General features: G+C 45.5%; 1 protein-coding gene across 3 annotated transcripts in view; it reads right to left on the bottom strand.

Annotated features, from left to right (window-relative positions):
* The window catches only part of LOC142587287 (saccharopine dehydrogenase-like oxidoreductase), a 277,502-nt gene that overhangs the window by 166,645 nt on the left and 96,600 nt on the right, over positions 1-14,257 (bottom strand). The window lies entirely within an intron of this gene.

Below are 14,257 nucleotides of genomic sequence, written 5' to 3'. Positions count from 1 at the left end.
CGGACTTACCCTGCCACCTTCGTTATCCTGCAACAGTGTTCACGAGACGTCATTCTCTGCATGGACTTCCTGAACCAACACGGCGCAATCATCAACCTGAAGTCGAAGTCAATAACGCTGTCGGAAGATCAAGCGATACCGCCGGAGAGCCCTTGTAGTCACCACGGCTTGAGTGTGCTCGAAGATCAAGTGAGCATCCCGCCTCGCTCCAGCATTGTTATCTCGGTTGGCACCGAAGCGCCCGCTAACGTAGAAGGCGTCATCGAAGGCGACCAACGTCTACTGCTCGACCGTGAAATATGCGTCGCAAGAGCAATCGCTCGACTGCACGGAGGAAACACGAAAGTGTTACTGACAAACTTCAGCCGGGAGTTCAAGCACATCAACAAGGCCACGACGATCGCATACATCGAGGAAATTCTGGAAACGAGCAATGCGTTTGTCCTCTTGGATTCTGTCGCATCTACCCCGACGAGCGTAGTTCCCTAGCCAGACTTTGACATAAATCCAAGTCTCCCCGTGATTAAGCGGCAACAGCTCAGAAATCTGCTTCGACGATACAAAGACTGCTTTTCGACGTCATCGAAGATTCAACAAACACCAGTCGCAAAGTATCGCATAATAATCCAAGAGTGCGCTCGACCACTCTGCCAGAGCCCTTACCGAGTTTCGACGCGAGAATGCGAAGCTATAAGAGAAAAAGTCGACGAAATGCTGCGCGACGACATCATCCAGCCGTCGAAAAGCCCGTGGGCGTCTCCAGTCGTTTTAGCGAAGAAAAAGGACGGAACCTTACGTTTCTGCGTCGATTATCGTCGACTGAACAAAATCACGAAGAAAGACGTATACCCCCTCCCACGGATAGACGACGCATTGGATCGGCTCTGCAATGCTAAATACTTCTCATCCAAGGACCTCAAGTCTGGCTACTGGCAAATAGAAGTCGATGAAAGGGATCACGAAAAGACCACCTTCATCACGCTAGACGGCCTCTATGAGTTCAAGGTTATGCCATTTGGACTGTGCTCGGCGCCTGCAACATTCCAGCGCGTGATGGACACGGTTTTAGCAGGATTAAAGTGGCAGACCTGTCTTGTTTACCTAGATGACGTCGTCGTCTTCGCCGGAAATTTCGACAATCACCATAAGTGGCTTGCGACAGTATTAGAGGCCATCAAGTCATCTGGGCTCACTCTGAAGCTGGAAAAGTGTCGCTTCGCTTACCATGAGCTTCTATTCCTAGGCCACGTCATCAGCAAATCTGGGGTATGCCCAGACCCGCAGAAGACAGCTGCCATCGCAAAGTTCTCGCAGCCAATCGACAAGAAGGCAGTGCGCAGGTTCCTTGGCATGTGTGCCTACTATAGGCGCTTTGTCAAGGACTTTTCACGCATCGCGGAGCCGCTAACACATCTAACGAAATGTGATGTCGAGTTCAAGTGGGAAACGCCGCAGGCTGACGCATTTCAAGAACTCAAACGACGCATGCAGTCGCCGCCGGTACTTGCACACTTCGACGAGGACGCCGATACTGAAATCCACACTGATGCCAATAGCCAAGGCCTGGGTGCCGTCCTAGTCCAGAGGAAAGACGGACTTGAACGGGTTATATCTTATGCTAGCCGGTCGCTGTCAAAAGCAGAAGGCAATTACTCTACGACTGAAAAGGAATGCCTCGCCATCATTTGGGCTACAGCAAAATTCTGCCCTTACCTCTATGGCAGGCCATTCAATGTCGTCAGCGACCATCACGCGTTGTGTTGGCTAGCGAACTTAAAGGACCCTTCAGGACGGCTGGCGCGGTGGAGCCTCAGACTGCAAGAATATGACGTCCCCGTAATATACAAGTCCGGAAGAAAACACTCTGACGCCGACTGCTTATCACGCGCCCCCATCGATCCCCGCCGCAAGACGACGAGGACGACGACGCCTTCCTTGGAATAATAAGCACGGAAGACTTCACTAAACAGCAGCGAACAGACCCAGAGCTAAAAGGCCTCGTCGAGTATTTGGAAGGGAACACCGACGTTGTCCCTAGGGCATTTAAGCGCGGGTTGTCTTCGTTCACGCTACAAAACAACCTGCTTGTGAAGAAGAACTTCTCACCAGTCCGTGCCAGCTACCATCTTGTTGTACCATCAGCACTGCGTACAGAAGTACTGCACGCCTTACACGATGATCCTACCGCTGAGCACCTCGGATTCTCCCGGACGCTGTCAAGGATACAGGAAAGGTATTACTGGCCGCGTCTGACCGCCGACGTCGCCCATTACGTCAAGACATGCCGAGACTGTCAACGACGCAAGACACCACCGACAAGGCCAGCAGGATTACTACAGCCGATCGAACCTCCTCGTCGACCACTCCAGCAGATTGGGATGGATTTGTTGGGGCCGTTTCCGACGTCAACATCCGGGAATAAGTGGATCGTCGTAGCGACGGACTATCTCACCCGCTTCGCTGAAACTAAAGCTCTACCAAAAGGCAGCGCAGCCGAAGTGTCGAAATTTTTCGTCGCGAACATCCTGCTGCGACATGGTGCGCCACAAGTCCTCATCACCGACAGAGGAACGGCTTTTACAGCAGAGCTCACCCAAGCCATTTTGCAATATAGCCAGACAAGCCACAGGAGGCCAACTGCCTACCATCCGCAAACAAATGGTCTCACGGTGCGCCTGAACAAGACCCTCGCCGACATGCTAGCGATGTATGTCGACGTTGAACACAAGACGTGGGATGCGGTCCTGCCATATGTAACATTCGCCTACAACACGGCAGTGCAAGAAACAACACAGATCATGCCGTTCAAGTTGGTTTTCGGCAGGAACCCATTGACGACGCTTGACGCCATGCTGCCGCACGTAACTGACGAGGAGAATCTTGACGTCGCGACCTTTCTCCAGCGCGCCGAAGAAGCCCGACAGCTCACCCGCCTACGGATCAAGAACCAACAGAGGACCGACAGCCGACACTACAACCTCCGACGACGCTTCGTCGAGTACCAGCCCGGCGACCGTGTTTGGGTTTGGACCCCTATAAGCCGACGACGACTGAGCGAGAAGCTTTTGCGTCGCTATTTCGGACCGTACAAGATCATCCGACATATTGGCACGCTGACTATGAGGTCGTGCCAGACGGCATTTCGCTGTCACAGCGGCGCCGCTCACAACCAGAAATTGTCCACGTTGTGCGACTCAAGCTGTACTACCAGCGTTGATGAACTTTAGGACTTCGCGTAACTGACCTTTGGACTTAGTTTCTTTTCGTTGTTTTGTTACTTATGTTTAATAAGTGTCCTTTTGTATTTCGCTCTCTTATATTTGCAGCATCGGGTCGATGCTTTTTTAAGAGGGGGGTATTGACACGGGCACTTATATTTATCGGGCGACCACGTTTCGCCGCCTAACAAATCTTATCGCACAGTGCGGGACGCGTCTGCATGTATCCGAAGTTTCTGGAAAGTTATCGATGATTCCATTCGCTGTCTGTTGTCGCCAAACCTTGTGTTATCTGATTTCATCGCGTGACTCGAATGTTATAGAACTTTGTGGAAGGAATGCGGGTCCCAACGATTAGTCTGGAACATTCGATGACTGCTCTATAAAAGCCGACGCACTTGACCCGCTGATCAGATTTTCGCCGATCACCGACTGTGTTCGCCGCTCTTGTTGAGCTTTAAGTGTAGCCTGCTTTGTGGGCACAGGTTCGCCCAATAAAACCTAGTTTTGCCTTTCACAGTATTGCTACTGTGTTCTTTGACGTCACGACCACGTGACAATATAAAAGAACAAAAACACACGGAAGTTTTAAAAGGCTACAAGAATTAACACGCGAATACAAAGGCCTGTTGAAAAAAGCAAAAGAACAGTATCTTAAACGATTAAATAACAAAATGAAAACAAATCCTAAACCGTTCTGGCAATATTTGAAGGGATGTGGGTTTGATCCTGTAGGAATAAATGAAATTATTTACAATGAACGCATTCTTTCTGACGATGCAGAAAAAGCGACATGCCTAAACAGATATTTCCAATCAGTCTCTCTTTCTCAATCTGCATGCAGCCCACAATCATCCAATATCAACATTTCTCTTATGAAACCAATCGAACTCAGCGTTAGCGGCAATGAATCTCTGCTAAGAAACCTTGGTAAAAGTAACGCTATCAGTCCTGACGGTATCTCTCCAACAATTTAAAAGTGTGCTCACCCCGTCTCGCTTTACCTTTATTTAATTTTTCACAAGTCATTAACTACTGGCCAGATGCCACAGGACTGGAAAATTGCAAATGTAGTTCCTATCCACAAAGCAGGCTCTAAAAAAGAAGTTACTAATTATAGACCTATCTCACTTCGATTTCATGCAAGACCATGGAACACATAATACATACGGCTATCATGAAACATCTAACGGACAACACGTTGCTTACAAACAGACAACACGGATTTCTCAAGGGGTTTTCATGTGCGACACAACTGACTGAATTTTATGATGACCTAGCGTCTGTAGTTTATTTGGGTGGACAAATAGACTGCATATTCCTGGACTTCCGTAACACATCTGATACTGTTTGCCATTCTTTATTACTTCATAAACTTCAAATGTTAAATATAGATTCTAGTGTTTTTAGCTGGATAAAGAACTACTTGTCAAGTCGCTGTCAACGTGTGGTCCTGAATGGTACTAATTCAGATTATCTTGAGGTCACATCAGGCGTCCCGCAAGGATCTGTTTTGGGGCCTCTTCTTTTTCTTATATATGTTAATGACATGAACTTAGGTATTGACTTTAACATGCAGCTCTCCGCAGATGACTGTATTGTGTATAGAAAAATCGATAATGAACATGATGTTCTCAAACTGCAGGCTGTTCTAGATCGTATCTGCGAATGGTGCTTAAAGTGGAAAATGAATTTGAATACCGGTAAGTGCGTCCATGTGCGGTTTCATCATCATCATCAGCCTGGTTACGCCCACTGCAGGGCAAAGGCCTCTCCCATACTTCTCCAACAACCCTGGTCATGTACAAATTGTGGCCATGCCGTCCCTGCAAACTTCTTAATCTCATCCGCCCACCTAACTTTCTGCCGCCCCCTGCTACGCTTCCCTTCCCTTGGGATCCAGTCCGTAACCCTTAATGACCATCGGTTATCTTCCCTTCTCATTACATGTCCTGCCCATGCCCATTTCTTTTTCTTGATTTAAACTAAGATGTCATTAACTCACGTTTGTGCCCTCACCCAATCTGCTCTCTTCTTATTCCTTAATGTTACACCTATCATTCTTCTTTCCATAGCTCATTGCGTCGTCCTCAATTTGAGTAGAACCCTTTTCGTAAGCCTCCAGGTTTCTGCCCCGTAGGTGAGTACTGGTAAGACACAGCTATTATACACTGTTCTCTTGAGGGATAATGGCAACCTGCTGTTCATGATCTGAGAATGCCTGCCAAACGCACCCCAGTGCGGTTTACTAAGAAGAAAAAAGTAATCGATGCCAGCTACTGTCTATTGAATAATATATTAAGTAATAAATCCATGACTAAATATTTGGGCGTGGTGCTGTCGGGCAACTGCTCTTGGCGGGCGCACGTAGACTATGTAGTTGGCAAAGCGGCAGTTGCTTTGAATTACATTCCAAGAAATTTAAAATGTGCAAATTCTAACCTTAGAAGCACGGCGCACCTAACTTGTATACGACCTATTTTGGAATATGCTTGTACCCTTTGGGACCCGTCAGATATGTCTTATAATAAACTAGAAAAAATACAAAACAGAGCAGCCAGGTTCGTCTCGGGCAGGTACGGGAGGAAGTACAGTTGCACAGGTGCAGGTGACATAGCTGCAATCACTTGCCTGACATCGTTTTTCGAAAATGTGTCCCTGTTGGCTAATCAATAACCTGCTTTTTCACGTGTTCTTTCTGTTTTTATGCACTTGCGAAAATGTAGCTTCCATGTACAATTTTTTCTGTATACCTTTGTTTATATTTGCATTAAAAACTGTACCCACCCCTTATGTAATGCCCCTAGCAAAGGGGTCTTTAAGGAAATAAAACTGAACTGAACTGAACAATGAAAACAGAGCTCAACTGGGAATCCCTGTCATCTCGCTGAAAGAAACTGCGGCTAAAGCTTCTTTATGAAATCTATCACAACAAAACTGGAATTGATAGGGAAATGTACATAAAACCACCAAACTATATATCGGCACGCACTGACCACCAGTGCCAAATTAGAGAATACCGGGCTAGGACGGGCCTGTATGCTTTTTTTTTGTAAAAACTATCGCTCAGTGGAATCAACTGTCATGTGAACAGGTGTGCAGTGTGAATCAAGATGTATTCTTTTCATGCTTGTAACCCCTCTGCTGTAACGCTTTCGGGCTAAGCGGGGATATGTCTGAATAAAGAATAAAGAAGGAGCAGCAGAAACCGGTGCTTGTAAAAAAAAATAAAGAAAAGGAAAGAAGGAAAATACTGAAATGGTATATGTAAATAAAGGGGGAAAACAAAAGAAAAAGAAAGAAAAACACAGAAGAAAAAGGGGGAAAGAACGCTAAGAAACCAAACTAAGTGTTGTTGCCTACAGCTTGAAATTTAGCATAGCGAATAGATTATAAAGCTCCCTTTGAAACATTTATGCCTATTGGTTGCAATGTTTTGAACTTATGGATAATGTACGATTCTCTGTATTTTCTTTCTCGTTCAGAACGGAAATTTGACTGTAAGATATAGAGTTTAAGTTCATCAAAGTCACGACCTGGTTGGTTGAAATTCTTGGCGACGGCTTTGGGAAACTTTTTAGCTGTGTCCGCGTGATGTCCGTTGAATCTGGCGTTCATTGATTGTCCTGTTTCACCGATATACAGTTTCTTACAGAAGGAACATTTAAGCATATAAATCACATCCGAACTTGTACAAGTGAAGCTAGATTTGACTTCGTATTTGCAGTGCTTTTAATTTTAATGTCACTTTGAAGGTACCTGCAGGTTTTTCAACTGGGGCAACAACATGCTTTTATTACGGGGGAATGCTGTTGGCTGACTTTTGGGTGCACTAACATGTCTTTAAAGATCCTGTTGCGGCGATAGGTAACCCTAGGTACATCCGGGAACACTTTTCTCAGACGCTCGTTACTTGATAATATTGGGTGGTATTTTCGTAGGATGTTGTTTATGTTCAGGAGTGCATTAGAATATTTTGTTATAAAGACCAGCAGTCTGGCCAATTCTGGTCTGGGCTGTTTCTTCGGCGATTCCGACTGTCTCTCCAATCTTGACGTGACATCATAAGCTCTATCGAGAGCAACTTGGGGATAGTTCCTTTCTGCTAGCATTACTTTAGGGTCATTTAGGTGGGGGATATAATCGTGGTCTTCGCTGCAGATTCTTATTCGTTTCGCTTGTAAAGCAAGTAAAGTTTATTCTCTCTTTTGCAATGTCATACAGCGTCCAAACATACATCGCCACATCAGGAGGGAGGCTAAAGGCTATATATGCCTGACGAGGCCTATTTTCCTCGTGGTGACAAACAGTGCATTCGAGACGACAACAAGCTTTCTTTTAAAGTAACATTAAAATCGCACAAAAAAAAAGAATGTCTGCAGTCCGCCTCTTTCACAGCTCCACTGCGCATGCGCCCTGCCCGAGCGGATTAGTCACAAAACGTTTTGGAAGGGACGCATGTGCGGCCAGATATCGGGGGAAAGTATCCAGAAAAAAAGAAATCGCTTGGACGCGCGCTGTTGCAAACGCTCGTACCATGTACCGCGTTGAAACTCTACTGGTAGCTCGAAGTCAGTGCGGTGCCGAAAATGTGCGTAAAACTGCAACTCTACTTTGAAACAGAAAAGGGCCAGGGCTTGGTCTGGACTGTACCGTGAAGCACGTAGTTGCCACCTTGCATTGACGACTGTCAAATTTATTGATAAACCCCTGCATTACACTTCGGCAACACTTCAAAAACACGTTGCTGAAGCAGTCTTCTTGCAGCGTCGACCCACTGTTGCTGGTGGTGGCAGCACGTGCCTGACGTCATGTACTGTTTTAAGGCGTGGTAACATTGGGTCGATATACGAGACTGACAGGACGCTGATGCCGACGATTGGTCGACTATTCAGCACTGTGTCACTGAGACCATTTGATCGTAATAGGCCGATAATGACGCAACCGATGGGTGCGAGTTGTCATATAGCACGACGGGCTTTCGTGTCGACAGCACCGACAAAATCAGCGTGCCGACCGTGATAACTTGACCGAATCCTATGTGATCAGCCGTTGCACCAACAATGCGATAGCAGCAGCTCATTCACTGTAAATATAATTATTCGCGGTGAAAATGCGTCGACATGCCTTTGAAGTTGAAATGCACGAGCTTCAGCCCTCTCAAGCCGTGCACGTGAAGTTTGAGTCAATGTTGATCCTGTGTAGCGAAGCTTGAGTTAGGCCTGACCCCGTCGAGTTCGTGCACCCGCTGCCGATGGAGCTGGACTTAAAAAATAAGCAATCATGATGAAGTAAACCACTCTTATAGTTAGGTTGCGGCCCTATAGCGATTTGATATAACTACTCTTCACTTCGCACGGCACATACACAATAAGCGGCAAGCGGCGACACAGTGCTCTGCCAACATCTTGTACTTTGGTCACCGTTCCCGAACACTACCGGTCGCATTCCCGTAGATGGCGGGTGTGCGTGTGTTATTATGCTGACATTTCTTAATTCCAAAGCAATGTTTACTTCTGCGTCAAACAGGAAAGAAGAGACAGCGCATTCGATCATCATCATCATCATCATCAGCCTGGTTACGCCCTCTGCAGGGCAAAGGTCTCTTCCATACTTCCCCAATTGCCCTGGTCATGTATTAATTGTGGCCATGTTGTCCCTGCAAACTTGTTAATCTCATCCACCCACCTAACTTTCTGCTGCCCTCTGCTACGCTTCTCTTCCCTTGGAATCCAGTCTGTAACCCTTAATGGCCATCGGTTATCTTCCCTCCTCATTACATGTCCTGCCCGTGCCCCCCCCCCCATTTCTTTTTCTTGATTTCAACTAAGATATCATTTACTCGCGTTTGTTCCCTCACCCAATCTGCTCTTTTCTTATCCCTTAATGTTACATGACCTATCATTCTTCTTTCCATAGCTCGTTGTGTCGTTCTCAATTTCAGTAGAACCCTTTTCGTAAGCCTCTAAGTTTCTGCCCCGTACGTGAGTACTGGTAAGACACAGCTGGTTATATACTTTTCTCTTGAGGGATATTGGCAACCTGCTGTTCATGATCTGAGAATGCCTGCCAAACGAACCCCAGCCCACTTTTATTCTTCTGATTATTTCAGTCTTATGATCCGGATCCGCAGTCACTACCTGTCCTAAGTAGATGTATTCCCTCACCACTTCCAGTGCTTCGCTACCTATCGTAAACTGCTGTTATCTTTCGAGACTGTTAAACATTACTTTGGTATTCTGCAGTTTAATTTTTAGACCCACCCTCCTGCTTTGCCTGTCCAGGTCAGTGAGCATGCATTGCAATTGGTCCCCTGAGTTACTAAGAAAAGCAATATCATCAGCAAATCGGAAGTTACTAAGGTATTCTCCATTAACTCTTATCCCCAATTCTTCCCGATCCAGGTCTCTGAATACGTCCTGTAAACACGGTGTGAATAGCATAGGAGAGATCGTATCTCCCTGCCTCCACGGTGGCTGTGGAGCCGCTATAGATATCTTTCAGTATTTTTACATACGGCTCGTCTACACCCTGATTCCGCAATGGCTCCATGACTGCTGAGGTTTCGACTGAATCAAACGCTTTCTCGTAATCAATGAAAGCTACATATAACGGTTGGTTATATTCCGCACATTTCTCTATCACCTGATTGATAGTGTGAATATAGTCTATTGTTGAGTACCCTTTACGGAATCCTGCCTGGTCCTTTAGTTGACGGAAGTCGAAGGTGTTACTGATTCTATTTCTGATTACCTTAGTAAATACTTTGTAGGCAACGGACAGTAAGCTGATTGGTTTATAGTTTTTCAAGTCTTTGGCGTCCCCTTTCTTATGGATTAGGATTACGTTAGCGTTTTTCCAAGATTCCGGTACGCTCGAAGTCATGAGGCATTGCGTATACAGGGTGGCCAGTTTTTCTAGAACAATCTGCCCACCATCCTCCAACAAATCTGCTGTTACCAGATCCTCCCCAGCTGCCTTCCCCCTTTGCATAGCTCCCAAGGCTTTGTTTACTTCTTCCGGCGTTACTTGTGAGATTTCCATTTCGTCTAGATTATTCTCTCTTCCATTATCGTCGTGGGTGCCACTGGTACTGTATAAATCTCTATCGAACTCCTCAGCCACTTCAACGATCTCATCCACATTAGTAATGATATTGCCAGCTTTGTCACTTAACGCATACATCTGATTCTTGCCTATTCCTAGTTTCTTTTTCACTGCTTTTAGGCTTCCTCCGTTCCTGAGAGCATGTTCAATTCTATCCATATTATACTTCCCTAAGTCAGCTGTCTTACGCTTGTTGGTTAACTTCGAAAGTTCTGCCAGTTCTATTCTAGCTGTAGGGTTAGAGGCTTTCATACATTGGCGTTTCTTGATCAGATCTTTCATCTCCTGCGATAGCTTACTGGTATCCTGTCTAACGGAGTTGCCACCGACTTCTATTGCACACTCCTTAATAATGCCCTTGAGATTGTCGTTCATTGCTGCAACACTAAGGTCCTCTTCCTGAGTTAAAGCCGAGTACCTGTTCTGTAGCTTGATCCGGGATTCCTCTATTTTCCCTCTTACCGCTAACTCGTTGATCGGCTTCTTATGTACCAGTTTCTTCCGTGCGCTCCTCAAGTCCAGGCTAATTCGAGTTCTTACCATCCTATGTGATTCGGTTCTTACCATCCTAGGCGCATTCGATACAGCAGCATAAAGTCGCTCAGTTGCCAACGCTGTGAGCGATGGCATCCGCTTTTTTGAAAGACGGCATATAAGTGGGGACTTATGCCGAGCACAGTTGTCTCTAATAATACTTTATAGCATGCGCAAACTGTAAGTATGATGAAGTTAAACAAAAGCGAGAATCAGTACTAACAGCCCGTAATATATATGTCTGGATCACAGTAGCAGTTTAAGAGACTCGGCCGCTCATACTAACTAGTCTGTATGTTTTGCTACGTTTTGAGATTATTTCCCATCAGCGATGCGCCGTTTCTACAATAACCGAAGCTAACAGCAATCTGAAGCTGTAGAGGTAAACAAATGCACCACTTTGGCAAATCCCACGTGGAAGGCTACGCTCGAAGGCTTCTTGAATATGCAAAATGTTTAGTGAATGTGTAAAAGGAATACAAAAAGCGATGTGCAATCGCAGACATCAGCGACAATGAACTCAAGGCAGCCGCGTCAGCAGACGGAACTCTGCGTGCCTTTATCGGCTGCGCTGTTACCACAACAGCGCACTCGGGCCTGTTCACCCACTATAGTCAATGGGAGAACGACATGCTGCCCCGGAGAAACCATTAATAATTAATCGCGATCCACGAAACGCACAACTGACGCACACTCAACATGGGCATAGGTACACAAATCAACCAGCGAAATCCCCGACACGCTTCCAAAACGTTTCCAGCGGTGCGTGTCAGATGACAGCACAAGAACATGTGCTGCCTTTCACATGCGTGAAACCAGCACTACTATGGCTGTGCCATTCACGTCTTTGCTGCTCTTCATGCAGGTTGGTTCAGATGATATATGTGCGCAATGTGTTTTTGCCTTGCCGGTTTCACCCCCGGTGCTTTTCGCGAGTGTATGTTCGCGATCAGGGGCCAAGCGACCTTCTCGTGGAAGGAAGACTCACTTTTTGCTGCTTCGTCGCGCTGCATTTTACTTCCTGCTGTTGTTGATATGCGGCGACGTTGAGCTAAACCCTGGGCCCGGTGACACGATACTGCAGCAACTCTTGGACGGCCAAAATGAAATCAAGCAGAAGCTAACCGCGATTGAAAAATACCATGCAGACAATAAGGCTGCTATGGCTAATGTGAACGCAGGTATGACCAACATTGAAGCAACTATACAGGTTCGAAGAATTACGCAGTAGCGTTGCAGAGTTTAAGTCGAGCTGTGATTTCTCCCAGGCTAACTTAGCATCGTTGGTACACAAGGTGGACGATCTTGAAAACCGTAATCGGAGGTGTAATTTAATTTTTTTTTTTCGTCAACGAAGATGACGCACGGGAACCATATACAAAATCTGAAGAGTGTGTTGTCAATCTGTGCACTTCAGTATTACAAGTCGGCGAGGTGGAAATAGAAAGGGCACACCAACTTGGAAAATTTAATGCTGACAAGCAACGCCCTATAATTGTCAAATTTCGTACATATAAGGACAACCAGAAAGTTCTGCTGGTGGCAAAGAAATTGAAAGGTACAAGAATTCCCATTTCGGAAGATTTTTCTGAGCCATTACGAAAGAAAAGAAAAATGCTTCTTGAATATGCGAAGGAACATCGGTCTGAGGCAGATAAAGGGTACGTAAAGCGTGACGTACTCTACTTGCATAAAATGAAGTATGTTTATGACGAATCCATGGGGAAGGTTGTGCGAGTTTGAAAAAGCGGAGAGAAAGGCACGCTGTTATTGTTCCTTATCGTTAACTGCAGAAGCCTCCGAAACAAAACAGATGAATTTTTTAACTTGGTTAACATGAGTAAACCATCTGTAATTTTGGGCACTGAAACGTGTTTAGATGGTAACGATAGGGATTGTGATGTCTTTCCTAGCAACTACGTTAGCTATAGAAAAGATAGAGACTGTCACGGAGGTGGTGTGTTCATTCTCGTTGATCAAAATATACAGTCGCAGATGTTACGCAAGTCAGATGATTCTACTGAGGCTGTCTGGGTGCAACTTCATTTGAAAAATGGAAAATCACTGGTGGTCTGTTCCTTTTACAAGCCTCCTGGCAGTAAGGTACAAGTTTTAACTAAGCTAGTGGAAGATGTAGAAGTGAGAAATTATGACTCCTTAGTGATCGGTGGTGATTTTAATTTACCCGAAATTAATTGTTTCCAAAATGCGACAATACCTAATGTGTCCAGTGTATCAGCAAAGGAATTGATGAAGTTACACAACTCATTTGCGCTATTGCAGTTGGTGTGCCAACCTACTCGTGGAAGCAATGTGTTAGACTTACTTTTTACTAATTTGCCTGTGGATACGCAACCTGTGCTGGTCTTGCCAGGCATAAGTGACCATAACGCTGTTTTGTGCAAACTGAAATCGGAGTACATTAAAGTCACTAATAGCGCAAGTAGACGGATATACAGCTACCGAAAGGCACAAGTCGATGAAATCTCGTTGGCAGTCGACTCGTATTACGACGTATTTGAAACATTGTCCGAGTCGCTTAACGTAGACGAATTGTGGTGTTTACTTAAAAAGAAGATTTTCGAGTTGCGTGACCAATTCGTCCCGTCATGGATAATGACGGCAAGGAGGGGTAGAAGTAAGCCGTGGTTTACGAGGGAAGTTCGTAGGGCACTGGGAAAAAAAATCAAGTATACAAGGCGTACAGGAAGAAGCCGACACCCCAGAAAAAGCAACAATTGCAACAAGCTTCAAATGAGGCGAATTCCGCAATTTCACACGCGAAAGGTATTTTTTATGCTTTTTTTCATTCTAAGTTAAAAAGTAACCCAGAGAATTCTGGCAGTTTATCAAGAAGAATAGAAAAGACGAAGTGTCAATTCCTGTGCTCGAACACAATGGAACTCTTGTGCATGATAGCCTAGATAAGGCAGAATGTTTTAGCTCGTTCTTCAGTTCTGTTTTTTCTGCACGCGCAACTAATACTGATTCAATGTTTCACTACAGACTTATCGGAGGGGAACCAATGAATGACATCGTCTTCGACAGGAGGGGCATTCAACTACAACTTGAGCATTTAAGTACCACTAGTGCTAGCGGTCCCGATGACTTGCCGAACTATCTGCTTTCCGCTTGTGCAGGCCCGTTGTCTAAATACTTTTATGTGCTCTTTGCCAACTCCTTGACACACGGAATGTTGCTTACAGACTGGAAAATTGCCAATGTTGTTCCTATTCCGAATTCAGGACCTCGAAAATCTGTGTTTAATTATCGACCGGTGTCCTTGACTAGCGTACCTTGCAAGATCTTTGAGCATGTACTTTTTAGCAATATCATGACGCACTTAAATTTGTTTTCCTTGTTGATCCCTCAGCAACATGCATTTCGAAGTGGTTTTT

Source organism: Dermacentor variabilis, chromosome 7, assembly GCF_050947875.1.
Source record: "Dermacentor variabilis isolate Ectoservices chromosome 7, ASM5094787v1, whole genome shotgun sequence".
NCBI classification, from domain to species: Eukaryota; Metazoa; Arthropoda; class Arachnida; order Ixodida; family Ixodidae; genus Dermacentor; species Dermacentor variabilis.
Note: the sequence above shows the minus strand (reverse complement) of the source record. Positions and strands in the feature narration are given on the sequence as shown.